This window comes from Sinocyclocheilus grahami, unplaced genomic scaffold (assembly GCF_001515645.1).
Source record: "Sinocyclocheilus grahami isolate Dianchi unplaced genomic scaffold, SAMN03320097.WGS_v1.1 scaffold526.1, whole genome shotgun sequence".
NCBI classification, from domain to species: Eukaryota; Metazoa; Chordata; class Actinopteri; order Cypriniformes; family Cyprinidae; genus Sinocyclocheilus; species Sinocyclocheilus grahami.
In genome coordinates, this window is record NW_015505705.1 from 276,731 (window position 1) to 293,233 (window position 16,503).

The 16,503-nt window shown below is 37.2% G+C and overlaps 1 pseudogene; it reads right to left on the reverse strand.

Moving 5' to 3' along the window:
• Positions 1 to 627: 627 nt before the first annotated feature.
• On the reverse strand, positions 628 to 12,693 carry LOC107555120 (pinopsin-like; annotated as a pseudogene).
• Positions 12,694 to 16,503: the final 3,810 nt, after the last annotated feature.

The following is a 16,503-nucleotide window of genomic DNA, read 5'->3' on the forward strand; positions in this document are numbered from 1 at the left end:
TAAAGAAGGCCTTTCTTGGTTGTGTTTTCAGGACATTTAAAATGCAATCAAGCATTTAAGACAGACCAATATCATAAAGCAGCAGAAGAAAATGAAATAACAGAAAATAGCTTCAACTTTAATTATTTTTGGCTGACATATACCAAAGTGTTCTTAACCCTTGGTTATCTTCGCTCTAAAACCCACTTTTAACCCCGTATAAAGGTGTGTTTCACACTTGTAATTTGGTAGAGAGTTAGCGCTGTTTTTACCCCAGATTATGAAACCCTGTTTAGGAGCAGGATTAGAACCACTTTGGCGTTAAGTTTTTCTTCTTCAAACTTGTATAGCGTGAAACGATGTGGTGTTAGAATGTTATGACTAGATGCTTAGAGACAGACACACAATTACACGCTTATATTCACGTGCTTTGGACAGTTATGGAAACACAGCACGTTTCAGCGTTTGAGGGAAAAAAATCAAATGGTGATGAAAACATGTGAACTGGAGTGAAGAAGAGACTGGAGTAAGAGTTTTATTCTCACCCTTAGTGTCCAAAAAGCCCATTCAGAGAAAACGTCTCGGGTTATGCATGTAACCATGGTTCCCTGAGAGGGAACGAGACACTGCATCCCCATAGGGGACACTTTAGGGAATGCCATCAGCATGACCGGTGTCTGAAGCATGTGTGAAAACTCCGACCCATTGGACCGGGCAGCCCATGTCGTCATTAGTGGAGCTAATGTGAATTTTGTGAGTATAAGAAAATGCTTGTGATACACATCATCAACTTCTTTGAAGGAAATGTGACACAGGCAGGCCCTAGGCCTGGCAAGGGGATGCAGTGTCTTGTTCCCTCTCGGGGATCTATGGTTACATGTGTAACCCAAGACGTTCCCCTTCAAGAGAACTCGCACTGCATCCTCTAGTGGACACTATGGGGCACTAAATACCCACTATGCCATGCCCCCGTGAATTGCCTGTCCACCTGGTGAGAGAGCACCAAAAATATTGGCAAACACACTGATTTAAAGAGAGAGAGGGGGGGCACTCCAATGACGCTTCAGACAGCTAAAATAACTTGGGGAAAATGGGGAACCCAACCAACACTAGTATTTCAAGGAGGGACATTGTATTCGGCCAAGTTGGGAATACAACTGTCCTCAAACAGCTTTGTTCCTAAAGGCAAAGGGCCGTCTACTTGAAACCCTAATGTAGGGGAGACAGCCCAAAGCATGTGGACTGTCAGGGAAGGCAGCCTAACATATCAAAAGGGAACCTCAGGGGGACCACCTACTTAAAGCCCTAGAAGTGGGGAGGCAATCCAACCCTGCTACCAGAAATATTAGGTAGGGAAAGAGCTCATACTCAGGGGGAGATCTTATCAAAGGAAACCAGCCTCAACCAGTACATCTTTGACAAAAATACTTCCCGAATAGAGAGCCTAAAAAGAGACTCGACCTATAGTCATGGACTGTCTACTTAAAAAAACAGCTAGTCAAAGGGAAACTGTCCTCAGACAGCTACCAACCTTGATGTTTCAGGTGTGCCACCGTAAATAGACTGGAGCTAACCTGACCTGCAAAGCTGCTAAGTAGAGAGCAAGGAACCCTACTTAAAACCCAAAATCACTGGGGAGGGACATCTTGCTACAATTTATAGCCATCAAAGTAAACAGTTCTTAAACAAGTATATCTTTGATAAACTTCCATTTAAGAGCGGTAACAAGAGGAGCTCGAACGGAAACTTTCTACTTCTCCCGTGCTCCACCTACAACCCCTGTGCTTGATCCCGCCTAACCGCAATGGCGGCGGCTGAAACTAAACCACAGAGTGTAGGGGCTCAACTCTCATCCCTCGAGAGAGTCAGACCTAGGTGGAACTGATTATTACGACCGCATCACACAACACGCATTAAGCTTGCTAAGGTAGCAGGTAGTGCTCATGCAAATGCTGACTACTATTCCTCGGGAGAGAACAAAGAAAGAAAAGCTACTAATCTGGCACTTTTAGTCAGTCTTGCGGATGCATCACACCAGTCACATCCACTCTCTTATATTACATAGTTTCTATTTTGTATAAAGAATAGAAACAACATGGAATTATGTCAATTCCATGCTCCACCTACAAACCACGTGAACGGAATCCACAGTAACAAATACATCGCTATGAGTCTGTTCAACTGCCATGAAAGGCAAATGCGCTCATGCAAGCGCTGTCTAATCTCGGGTAAAAAGTGAAGCAAAGAAGAATCAGGCTTGCTACCTTCCCTCTCAGTAGTCCATCGAATGCATACGATGAGCGCATGCCGCCTCCTCATGAGTCGAACGCACTCCATCTACGCTAATTCACAAAGAAATAAGCGCAATGAGCTCCCTCGAGAGCTGAACGTGCATGCTTCTCACCCACACACAACATACGAGTCGCGTGAATCCACAGGTATCAAAGCAAGTCCTCTCAATAAGTGCATTGAGTTTCCTCATAAACTAAATGTGCATGCTCCTCACTCATGCACACACCGCATCAATCATGCATCATACGGAGGCACGCAATACATGGAACGATTTGCAAAGTGTTTCCTACACGTACACAAACAAACGGCTCCTGAAGACAAAGAAGTTGATGACATGCATTACTGGTGCCCTCTTATACGTCCGGGCATGCCGTTAATGTTGTCACGGGCTGTGCGGTCCAATGGATTGGAGTATTTTCACACATGCTTCAGACACTGGTCATGCTGATGGCATTCCCCATAGTGTCCACTAGAGAACGCAGTGCGAGTTCCCTCAAAGGGGAACTTGATGGCAGTTGACTGTTATATTGGTTTATAATGGTTTTCAAGGACTCCTAATTGGCTTTTCCTTGTGTTTTTTGTTCCTGTTTCCTTTGTTTATAACCAGGATTAATTGTTAACCCCAAGTAAATTATGAGCAGTGAGAATTGTGAAGTGAGATGACCCAGGATTCTGTTTCTGATTTGGTTTAGAATGACCCATTTTTAACTTGTTCAAGTGTGAAAGGACTTGGGTGATCACTGCCCAGGCTAAGGCCATCAAATCCTATGTTTATATTTCATAACCTGAAATTAATTTTGAATGAACTGGGCTTTTGTTCCCAATAAACCAAGATTATTTGCCCCTGGGAAAGGTGCTAAAGACTTTGCATTCATTAACATTCATATCATTAAAAGAGCACTACTTTCGGTGGTGAGGTGGTGACATCACCTGGCTGGTAGCACAAACCAACTGATATGGAAGAGTGATGTGGGACAGAAAGATGTGTAGATACTGAAGAAAGGAAATGAGATGGAGAAGTGAAGTTATGATGGACAGCTCAGTGCTGATCTGCCGTTTTAAAATCTGATTCCAAGAGCAGCACTCAGGAAATTGTGCTCTGTGCTGCAAATGAAAATAATGAATGGAAGGAGATCATACGAGGGTGAGTCTGGACTGAATCGCATGTACAGCCAGCTATACAACCCCAGCTTTGTGCAGTCATGCATGGCCACTCTAACTCTGCCACAGTCAACTTGGACTCTATAGAGGAAAGGCACGGCTCGGTGAGCACCAACTTCTTAAAATTATTTTATTGGCTGCTTTGCGAGATATCAAGTTCTAATATGACTTCTTGCATAACATTGGCAAACCCACAGATACAAAGTATAGTTGCAGGTCTGTTTTTGTGTTTACAGTACAGCAGTGTGCCAAAGCAGATTTGATTGTGAAGTTCCCATCTGTTTTGGTGTGAGTGTGCTGCGAGTACTGCCTCGCAGGCTCTGATGTGGATGATGGAGTGCAGAAGAAAGGCGGGGCTGACAGCCTGTACCATCACTGTTTGCCATGGAATCAGGGAGGATGTGATTTTTGTGGTATCGGGGACTATTTACAAAGCCCTTACATATATATATATATATATTTTTTTTTTGGATAATAAATATGTATCTACCCTTTAGATTCAGATGTTCGGTGTCTGGCCAGAGAAACTGAAATGCATATAGTCATATTTTATTCTATGTCATAAAAGCATTGAGTCAGGCCATCAGAAGATTCTGGAAGCGAGAGCAGGTTAAAAATGCATGTAAGCTCTGTGAGAATCAAACCTTGTGTTGTTTGTGAGTTTGTTTTATGCATATTTTAAAAGCTTGGCTTACTCTGTCTTCCTCTCTGAATTCATAGGGATTTATACATACGCACACATACAATCATGCACATATGCTGTTAGACGCCTCAATGTAGCTCTGCCCCCATCCCACCAAGGGGCATCGTCAGAGTCTTTTATTTTAATTAGGTTACAGCTCCTGGTAACCGAAAACTTGAAAAAATATAGTTACACATGGACTGTCAGGGCAAATCAGGGACATTTCTAGCCTTTCATAAGTAAGCTATGGGGCGCAGGCCTCAAAAAATGTCTCCATATTTTCATCGTCACATGATAATGTTTGAATATAAATGGTCACTGCAGTACAGAGTGTGTTGCTCATTCACAAGCCGGTCTCATTGCTGAGTTTGTTTCATACAATGGGCTGTAGGTAAAAATCACCTCATCCAGTCCTATTTTTGTTTTCTGTCTAAGTATCTCATTAAGGTGTGAGAAACCACTGTAAATGATTCAGTGTGTGAGTGAACTGTCCGAATGAATCAAACTGAATTGCAAAATATTTCAGACCTTTTTGCAAACCCATTAAACTGAATATATCAATAGTGATTCATCAGTGAATCACTAGCTCTGATTCTAAACAGCTAATAGAAACCAGACATGATATTATTGCTGAAATATTATCAGAGATAATGAGTATCCGGTTGGTATGCAGTATTCTCCAGCATCAGCCAAGGATTTATCAGTAATATTTTACTGGGTCTGCATTTCACTGGGGCTCATGCCCCTGTAAATATGGTCTAACAACACCCCTAGTGAAAATATTACAAATTTAAAATTTTTTGAAATTTAAAATTTGAACAGTCTGGAAAACTTTTAGACAGATTATCTCACACAGTGCACGTGGGTATTTACAGCACACCACAAAGAACAAAGCGTGAGCCATGATTCAGGGACAAATGAGTCTTATGAAATGGTTATGGTTCAAATGGTTCTTAATGAGTCAAATGAGTCAAAAGGATTCACAAACCAGTCTCAAACTCACTTGTAAATGTCGGTGAAAATATGACAAAAATATTTTGTAACAATAATTCAAAATATGACAGGGTTTAGTCATAGATAATCTCACAATGTCTAATTTGTGAACAAACAACACTTATGAACAGGTTCTTTCTAATGAGTCAGTCAAAATTATTCACAAAACTCTCAAACTAGCTCACAAGTTAAAATAGACTCACTCACTCAAAATCTATGGAGTTTTGCACTTGAATTACTAAAAGCCCCACAAGACTTTTGCACAGATTTTTGGCCAATTTATCTGGATGAATAAATGCCAGTTGCCTAAAGTCATAGCCAGTCGGTAGATTTGAGTTGACAGTTCTCATTGAAAATCCCAGATGGGCACAGACTCTAATTTTTTTGTTTTTTGATTGAATTTTTCCCTCTGGTTATATTCAATTCAAAACAAATGGTATTATCATATAATCATATATATATATAAACAAACCACATACACATGCATGCACTTTTTACTGCATAGGTTTTTGTAATATCACAGCATCTTCCACAAATAGAATCCCAGTCAAACTGGGTAACCAAGGACACATCCATAAAACTGTCAGTTCATAGATTTTTCAGACTCAATGCTCGGCTCATGGTTTGAGCGCTGATGTGCGTATGTGCTCGGCTTTGGCACTCATTTCACCTGATCGATCAGTAAACAGTCAGAGTTCAAGGATAAGACTGATCTCTAGAACAAAAATGACAGCTTAATGATGCCATTCTAACAGAATGGAAACAGAGTGAACATTAGATCAAAAGGAAAGCAGCTGAACTGAATACAAAGGAAGAATGCAACAGCCAATGTTTTTATTTTTAATAAAAAACAGGAACCACCTTTTCATTAAACCACAGGATTGTGGTTTGTAATTATAAGAGGTCCATTCATTACCTTTCTGCTGAAGCCATGTTTACCACTGTGCTGAGATTGAAATATACTGCCATGGATTATCTGACATGACAGGCCAAATTAATATCTATTGGTAATCATGCATGTGAACCTTTGCCGTGCCCTGTATAATTAATGACAATGAGGTTCATGCGATTTGTGATGGGATAATGAACTTTTTTGAGCGTAAACAAAACTGTTGCATACCAAACCTTGTCAACTCAGATGGGTTTTTCAGATCAACATGCCATTCTCAGAGCTGAAGCTCTTTTCTCATCGACTGGTTTGCTGACTCATTAGAGAGTGTGATATGCAGCTCTATCTCTGTCAGGTACAAGCCAATTTCAGAGCCAGTTATTCTGTGATGAGAACAAGGAGCACTATTAATGAAAGCCTTCCTCACATATTTCCTGTGAACTTAATCAGCCAAGGCTAATCATAGAACCTGCACCATCTATCCTGACGAACAGTTAAAAAAAAGTTTCAACCTTTTGAAATTATCTTGATTTTTGTCAGCAGGCTCTCAGCATGTGCTTTGATAGCTTCCATCTAAGTCAATAATAATTCTATTCTGTCATTTAAGAATATTTTATAGTGCCACAAATGTTTATGTGAATATTACTTATATTTAGTAACTTTTGGGACCCCAAGCACTGTCAAATACGTCCTCATCAGATCTGCACAGGAGATATTTTGGTCCATTCCTCTGCACAAGCTGTTTCATAAATATTTTGGGATATCTTGCATATTTTTGGGATTCCTCAAATGGCCTTGAATAGAAATCATGCCACAGCATTTCAATGAGATTGAGGTCAGGACTCGGACCTGACTTTTCTAATATATGAGATTTCCTCAGTTTAGATGCACTCTGATTGTGATTTATTCCTTTGTTTAGAAACAAACATGTTGCATGACCCACTTTTCTTTAAAGTCACAAACGTCCTGACAATGTGCTGTAAAATTGGAACAATTATATTTTAATAATAAGTATGCTTGCAGATCCATAGATTTCTCTCTAGGGTACTTTGCCATTTTGTGAAGGATCCTTTGACATGTCCTTACACTGACCTTTTGAAGGACAGCCAAGGTACTACTGGTGCTGAATTTCTTCTATTTGTAATCAATCTGCTTCAATGGGGACTAATGGAGCCCCAAGTCTTCAGACACCCTTGTGTAACCTTTTCCAGACTAATGAGCCTGTACAATTCCTCTTCTGTGGTTCTCTGAAATCTCTTAGGTCATGCCATATTGCACTTTAACAGGATTCAGAGGTAAAGAGCAGGTAACCAAATATTTCATTTTTCAAGAGGCCTAGAAAGTCACATTGTATATTAATTACTACTTTGATGGATTTAACCATTTGTTGATATGGATTTGCAAAATATTTTTGTCTTGTTTGGTATGCAAGACTATCTGTATTGACTACTATGATTTTAGGAAGTGTCATATAGAAATCCAAATAATTTCAAAGGTTTCATCAACATTTTCTCATAACTGTTATATAAAAAACAATTAGAAGTGGATGAAAAGGGATTGAACCACAACAACAACAAAAGAAAACAAATTAATAAATATAAAATGATTAACAGAAAATTAATTAATAGAAAACCTATTGCAGTACAAGCTGAACTTGTTTTTTTACTCGATTACTACTCTAAAATATTGCAGTAATTTAAAGTAATATATCACTTGACAAAATAGAACATAAAATGCAATATTCAGACTTTTAGATTTTTTAAACCCATTTGCCAGGCAAAAATGCTCTGTTGAAAAATGATCCCTGGTGAAATATTTCGGTTTATAGTAATGTGTGACTGTAATCACTGTATTGAACAGGTAAGAGGGTTCAGGTGACCAATATACTTGAAGAAGATTCTGATATAGTATGACCAAAACAAATCCTAATACTTCTATTTTTTTCACTTCTGCGCACACCATAGGCATGACCTTCGGATGCAGCCAAGCCCAAGTTTCATTGTTTCACGTTTGAACATATACTGACACCTGGTGGCAATAATTACATGCAACATTTGCAAAAAAAAATTAAATTAAACACATTAAATAATGATATCTACATTGCACTTATAAAACACAAAACTGTAAAGCAAAATACTAATATACTAGTATCTTTCTTAATAACACAAACATTGTGTTAAGTATATGGCAGTAAAAATGCACACAATGTAATTTCCTGTCCCTCTAAATATGGTTTTGCATGGATGTAACTTTCATATCCCAGGCTTTTATGAAGCACAATGCACCACAAGCACCAAAGTCTTATTACCTCTTTGTACTGAAGCCCTCTGGGTCCTAAACTTGTCTGGGCTGTCAGGTGGAGAAGTAGCAGCATATGACCCCATAGGGATGAAGTCCTGTTGAGCACCACCTTCTTCTGTGTGAAGGGTGAGATGTGCTGGAGGTTCTGGTCCACATCTTACTAAAGCTATAAAGCACCTGTAAAACTGGCAGTAAATACAGATTTGACAGTAACACTGGTCTATAAGTATAATTTGGATACAAATATGCTTACGAGAAGCACATACCTGATTATTGAACAGAACGTAAATGATGGGGTTCAGAACAGTGCTGCTCTTTGCTAGTATGGATGACACAACGCTGGCTGTGGGGCTGACAATACCGACGCTGAATGTGCCAAGCAATGCCATGACCCCGTACGGCATCCAACAGAGCAGGTAACAGGACACCATGGAAACCACCATCACCAGCATGTGTGTTTCCCACCTCTGTGCAGCTGTCTGATTGATCTTAGCAACCTGTGAGATGAGGAGACACGCTTTGAGGTTTGCTTTTCAAAGAATAACTGCAACAAGGCTGGACTGGAACACCATATTGTGTTTATGCATCAGAATGTTTAAACTGTATTTTCATTAATGGATTAGGAGAGAACCTACTTTACAATAGGTTTCCATTTGTTAATATTAGTTAACTACATTAGTTAACAAAGTAACAATGAACAGTATTTTTAATAAGTAACATTAACAAAGATTAGTAAATACTGTGACAAATGTATTGCTCATTGTTATTTAATGTTAATCAGAGCATTAATTAACATTAACTAATGGGACCTTATTACAAAATATTATCAGAGAATTGAAAGGAATAGTTTAAGCAAAAATTTAAATTTGCTGACAATTTACTCACTCTCAGGCTATCCAAGATGTAAATCAGTTTGTTTAATCATTGGAACAGATTTAGAGAAATTTAGCATTACATCACTTGCTCCTGTCAGAATGAGAGTTCAAACAGCTGATTAAAACGTCACAATAATTTACATGTAATCCACACAACTCCAGTCAATAAATTAACATGTTTTGAAGTGAAAAGATGCTTGTTTGTAAACAAATGTAATGCTAAATTTTTCCAAATCTGTTCCAATGAGGAAAAAACTACATCTATGTCCTGAGGGTGCATAAATATTCATATTTGTTTTTTTGGTTTTTTTGCATTTGTTGAGACAAGACCTACGAGAATTTGCACATTTACATACTACAATGCCCAAATCTGATCCGGCTGTGTAAATAATGTGTAAATAATTCACAGTAGCCATAAATAATGATGTCAATGAGTGTGCGAAGGACTTTGGTTCCAGACAGTGGCATGAAAAATGCTTAAGTTATGGCGAACAAACGTTTGGCTAGAAAGATCGATGAGCCATACTAAAAGAGAGCTTTTTATCAAAATAATTGCTTCCACTCCCTCTCTCTCTCACTTTCAACCTTTTCCTCTTTCACTCTTCCCTCACACCATGAATGGCAATGAGGATCTTCCCATAGCAGTAGACCATCAGAAGAAGAGGCAGCAGCAGACAAAAGACAAAGAGGCAGATGACGCAAGATCTTGTTTCCGGGGAGTGCTGGTTCCACTGGACTGAACAGGTGGTGCCGGGACCCTCAAGACCATAGCTGTTCCAGCCGAAGAGTGGTGGCACTGTCCACACGAGAGAGTACAGCCAGCAGCCTGTGATGAAGAGCAAGGCCTTCCTATAGATCTTTTGAGCAGCAGAGAATGGTGCTGTAACACTCGTATGAAAGTACAGCAAGGGATACCAGTGAAACAATGCCTGTTTATTATTGGATAAAAAGACAAATAAATTATGTTCATCAACTTTTTTTTTACATTGTTGTTTGTTTTATTGTGATAGCAAATTACTTTACTTAATGTAAAAAAACTTCAACTTCACATTAGACAAAATGGCTATTTGACAGTTTGGTGAATTTCACTAAGAAATCAGGAAGTATTTGTACACTAAACGCACACTTAACTACATCTAGAGAAACTTTCTGCATGTTTTCATGGAATTTCCCCCATGATTTAATTATGTTTTTGTGATTAAAGAGTTGTTTCTATGGATATATTAATCTCCCTGGAATGGAAATAATCAAACAAATACACGAATAAACCAAAAAATGTACCTTGGTAACCATAGTTTCTGCCAATTTTTTTTAAACAACCATTATTAAACGATGTACAAAATTATTACACATCTAGGGGCAATTGTAAATTTTTTTACATTTTCCTTCATAACTCACATATTACTTTAAATACACTAGTCATCTTTTTATACAAGAAACAAATATTGGTGCACTAATTAATAATACAATTGATATAATTTCACTAATAAGGACAAGACTATAATATTAAAGGGGTCATATGATGCGATTTCAAGTTTTCCTTTCTCTTTGGAGTGTTACAAGCTGATTGTGCATAGATAAGATCCCTGAAGTTGCAAAGACTAAAGTCTCAAAACCAAAGAGATATTCTTTATCAAAGTTAAGACTCTGCCACGCCCCCCTAAAACGGCTCGTTTTAACACGTCCCCACATATCTACCTCACTATGTGGAAATATTTGCATAATGCGGCCCAAATGTGCACGCAAAGAAAGAAGGCATGGTTTCAGTAACCGCAGTTAGTGTTGAAGCAGCACATAGCACACATGAATTGATCATCTCCTACACATTAATACCAGTTTCAGCACAAAATAAATATGACTAAACATCCGAAGGTAAGTTAAAAGAGAGTATAACTTTACAAGCAATATCCTGTCTCATGTAATCGCTCAATCTGTGTTTCAGCCAGGCAAAGACGTCAATATAACTGCTTGTAAACAAACAATAAGTCACATAACATCACATTTACCTCAGAAAAACATATTTGGTGAATATAAACTCATTAGTCAGATAGAAAAATAAACTGTAGAGGGGCATTTTGCTAAATATATGCACCATATAACATATTCATTATCATTTTTACTGTTCTTCAATGTCATCTCCTCCACATTAATACCAGTTTCAGCACAAAATAAATATGACTAAACATCCGAAGGTAAGTTAAAAGAGAGTATAACTTTACAAGCAATATCCTGTCTCATGTAATCGCTCAATCTGTGTTTCAGCCAGGCAAAGACGTCAATATAACTGCTTGTAAACAAACAATAAGTCACATAACATCACATTTACCTCAGAAAAACATATTTGGTGAATATAAACTCATTAGTCAGATAGAAAAATAAACTGTAGAGGGGCATTTTGCTAAATATGTGCACCATATAACATTCATTATACATTTTACTCTTCTTCAGTGTTTAATTTATGTTTGAATAAATCCAAGTTTTTATGACAGCCACCATTATGTTTATATTTCAAACAAATTAATTGAAGTAGAAATATTATTATGTAATTGTAACTTTATTATTTTAAAAACTTCATTAAGTGTAATTTAAACAAATCAGTCAATTTTAACCTTCACTATTATAGTCATGTAGTACCAACTGACTCCCATATATATTTTACAGCGTTAGTTGCATTTTTTTTCTTAAGGAAATTTGGCATGTACTGTACCTGATATATATCCAAAATAATCGACATCGGATCGAATCGAATCGAATCGAATCGCAAGCTTGTGAATGACAATCGAATCGAATCGTGAAATTTGTGTCAAAACCCAGCCCTCATTATATCATATTGTTTTAATTATTAGTAAAAATTCAGTAGTGACTAGGCTACTTGGTCTTTTATAGTTGAATTTAATTTTGAATATAAACTTTTTTTTGTAATTGAACATAATTAAAGTAGCCATTCTAATATTACATGCATATAATTTGCCTTTAAACTGTCGCTTCTGGCCAAAATACTGGCATAATAATAACTTACTCTACCTGTAATACTACATAGTTACTATCAGAATATTTCGTTTTAGTCAGTGAAAATAAAATAACTAGTCACTACTGTATTTAAATATTTAAATATACTTATTAAATATTTAAAAAATAAATATTAGTGATATAAAAGTAGTTATTAGTAAAAAGAATAACATGAAAATAGCTTGCCACAAAACCCATATACCCATATGCCATTTAATGAGGTGGAGGTTCTTTTGATTTCTGTCTAGAAAAGAACTATTAATAAAGACTGACATATGAGAATGTCTCACACATCTCCAGAGGTTTCAGACATGTCCGGTGATTGGAAATATGTGGCTCCAAAGTCCATTTATTAGTGAAGTGACGTGTGGCCGAGTATGGTGACCCATATTTGGAATTTGTGCTCTGCATTTAACCCATCCATGTGCACACACACCTGGAGCAGTGGGCAGCCGTGTGCTTTGACGCCCAGGGAGCAGTTGGGGGTTCGGTACCTTGCTGAAGGGTTTCATCTCCGTCGTGGTATTGAGGGTGGAAGAAAGCGCTGGTTATTAGAGGAAAATTATTTTAACTGCACTGGTTGTTTGCTGAATTAAACAGTTTGAAAATATATAACAGTAAAAGAAATGTAACATTTGGACACTCTTCCATTTGGTTCTTCCTTTTTTGTGTTAACGTTTTCGCATTCCACATTGACTGTTTCTTTAGTCTGTTCAGCAAGTAAATAACTGCAACAAAGTGGGTGTGCATATTGTTTCTCATGGTTGTTCCTCAAATGTGCTGAATATCACACATGCCAGATTTAGATTGAATGTGCCCCTGTTGTCCTCGTGTTTTGGCATCAACCTGATTTATTTACTTCACAAGAGAACAGGAAAATTAGGGCAGATGGGAGAGAACTTAAAATGTGCCAAGGCATCAATAATCGAATAGTGAGCTTGCTGAAATGACAAGTTCTACCATCTGGTCCATAATGTACTACTTTTTGCTGTGATCTACAGATGAGAAGTGCATTCCACATTATTCAGTCAACCATAAAACTGACCCTGTATTTACTTTCTTAATCCAAGTTCCTGTGTTCATAATTACACTGGCCTGTACACTGAATATCCCTTTTCACTCAGACTTCGAGTGGTCAAATTACGGAAGTAAAATGGGTTAAGAAAGTTGTTTAATGCTTATTTCAATCACTAAAAGAAATACAAACAGAAGCTTCCAGTATAGCATGCTTGAGATCACTGCTAACAGTTTAACCAAATTAAAACATCTTTTAATTTAGCTTTCATTTAAATCTTTATTGGACTAGGGTAAATGCTCTGAGAACATCTCAAATCTTATCTTCATTCACAAATACACTCTAGGGATGTGAGAGGAAGATTGGAAAGACAAAAGCACATGAAGAAATAACATGCAGCAATCAGGCAAACATATATTATAATTATTACATTTATATTCAATTATTATAATAAAAATAAAAATATTACATTTTTATTTCTTAAAAAATATAATGTATTTATTTTATATTTAAAACACAGGACAACTTACCTCTATCTAGTATGTTTCAGTATATTTAAAGCTATTAATATGCTGACCTAAGATAAATGATTTATCATTTTGCTCTAATTTTTTGGAAAATGAGCAGAAGTTGCATTTAGTGGCTCTCTGTGCATAGTCAGGCTATGCACAGGTTTGTGGGCAGCCAAAGGAAATGGGAGACGAATCCCCCTTTGGCACAGTTGCTCAGCAGACATTGTCTCTCACTTCTGAACTTTGAAACAGAGGAACGTGATGTTAGTTTGCAGAAATGTGGGCAGTCTTGATGTATAGTTGAGTCTTTATCCTCAAAGAAATTACTCCTTTAAATGCAAATCTATGCTTTGAACAGAAGATACAGAATGCAGACTTTTTTCTTTATATTTTTGTAATGGTCTTTTAAAAACAAGGTAAAAAGCTAAACCTAACATACCAATGAACAACAGACAGTCAAGGAAGTGAAATAAAAATTCAATTAATATGAGGTATCCACCTTATTTTTCAATGCGAAAGTAAGCCGTTTTCTGTGAATGTGCGAGACTTCCGGTTCATTAGCCGCTGTAGGGAAATAACGAGAAGAATAACAACATGCAGTAAACGGTAAAACTCTGCGCTACAAACCAGTGTGTTCATAATAAAGATAATACATAAAAATAATATGGTAAGACACACCAATTTGCAATATCAAGCAGCAAAACGAGCTGTTTTGTAGCTGGAAGCAAATTACACCAGAAGCCAGACCCATACAATTTACAAATGGCCGCGCCAGTTCTTACAGGAAAAATTATGTGGATAAATAAAAACACAAAAAATAAAAATTTTGTGAAAGAAAATCAAATGTCTAAATGTGTAAAGTATGAACAAAAGGTCAATTTTCTTATAGTATTTATTAAACAGGTCACCTGTCTGTTCATACTGAAACTAGACTTCTTTATACTATTCTTGAAAATAATTGAGGAAATTCATTAGGGACGCTGGTATCAGTATCGGGCCCGATACTGGTCTCCTGTAATCGTACTCGTTAAAATGCCCCGATACCACACAGCATGTGTTAAGCGCCATATTCAAACAAAGAAACACCAACAACAGACAGCAGAAAGGAGTTAAGGATGTCTACTACGAAGTGTATGTATGCATATGCAATTAATATAATGTTAAACATTCAGTATTAACGCCTGTATAGCTAATGTGCGCGAGCTGATAAACAAAGCACGCTGAGCGCGAGCTTGTCGAGTGAGTATATCTTTCTCACAGACATCACTGGAAAGTTTGTAGTTCGGTCGGATATGTCAAAAACAAGTAAAACAATGCACAAGTTACTTAACGGTAGGGAGAGAAAGAGAGCGCGCGCACTTCTGTTGTGTGATCTTAGATGTTCACTAGCACAAACATAATTTGGATTAAAACTAAATCGTAAAAATAAGACAATTTATTGGGGCATTCACTATAAACATAATTTATTTTCAACCTTAGGTACAGACGACTTTCAGGCGAAAGTGAAACTAGCATCCTGTGTGAAATGCACTAGGCTGTACTGTTTTGCATCAGTACAAATACCTGCACGCGTTGCGCGTGTTTTGCTTGCTTGAGTGTTTCTGCATTATATGAGTGGCTTTGGAATATAAATCGCAGCACGTTTCAGATGAAAAAACGCGACTTCTATTTCTGAAAATATCACAGTTAGGAGATTTATAACGAGTGGTTCCCTGCATTATTACAGCAAAGCGCGTGATTACAGTATACTACTAAGCCACTGCAGTGGAGCAGCTCTAATGCTATTAAATGAAAGATGATGTACCACAGAGCAAAACAATGAACAGTGAAAGTAACAAAAACTTGTAAAATACATTTAATGGGCATAATTAAGTGTGAAAATAACAGAAGGATATACAGTGAAACCAAACATGATTCAGAGACCAGATATAATTTTTTATATATTTTTTACTAGTGGGTGCAGGACACTATAGTTCATTTATGTAAGTGAGGATAGCAAAATAAAGTAAACTGTGACAAATCATACCCAAAAATTCTTCATACAGTGGACTACCAGTAAAATTGATACAAATTTGGGTCCAAAAATTATTCAGACCGAGTCTGGGAAAAAAAATGAAGTTCAGGTTTGCATGAAGCTGGATGACAGCATGCCCAGGAGACTATATGCTGTCATTAAGGCTAAGGGTTGCCCGACAAAGTATTCATAGTTGTGTAAATACTGTCATACTAAAAGCTGTCTGAATAATATTTGGTTGATTGTAATCTATTACATACCTTTCTATCATATTACATACCGATAAATTATCTAGCATTATCAAGCTGAATTTGTTCTGACACAGTTGAACTCTGAGTTCTTGTCATATTTTATTACCATTTTCTAAACTATAGCGAATAAACTGTGATAATGTGAGAAATGTTGAAGGTGTCTGAATCAATTTTAGTTTGACTGTATCTATTTGATAAATGAAGTTAACCAACTAACATTATACATACCCTTTTGGTTTGTGTACCCAATATTTAAAAATTAGACAAATGCAATAAAAATATCGGTATCGGTACCGAAAATAAAAGTATCGGTATCGGGCGAGTACTGGAAAAAGTGGTATCGGTGCATCCCTAAAATTCATCAAAGCCTTTAGCTGTTTTGTCATACTCATACATCAAAAGTGAGGGCTTGTGACAGGGAAATACATCACTGCTTGAGGGAAAAAGTGTAAAGCAGGTTTTTGCAAACAGGTTCGTAAAGATGAAGTCCAATAACATTTGTACAACTTCAAAGAAATTTATTTTTGGTT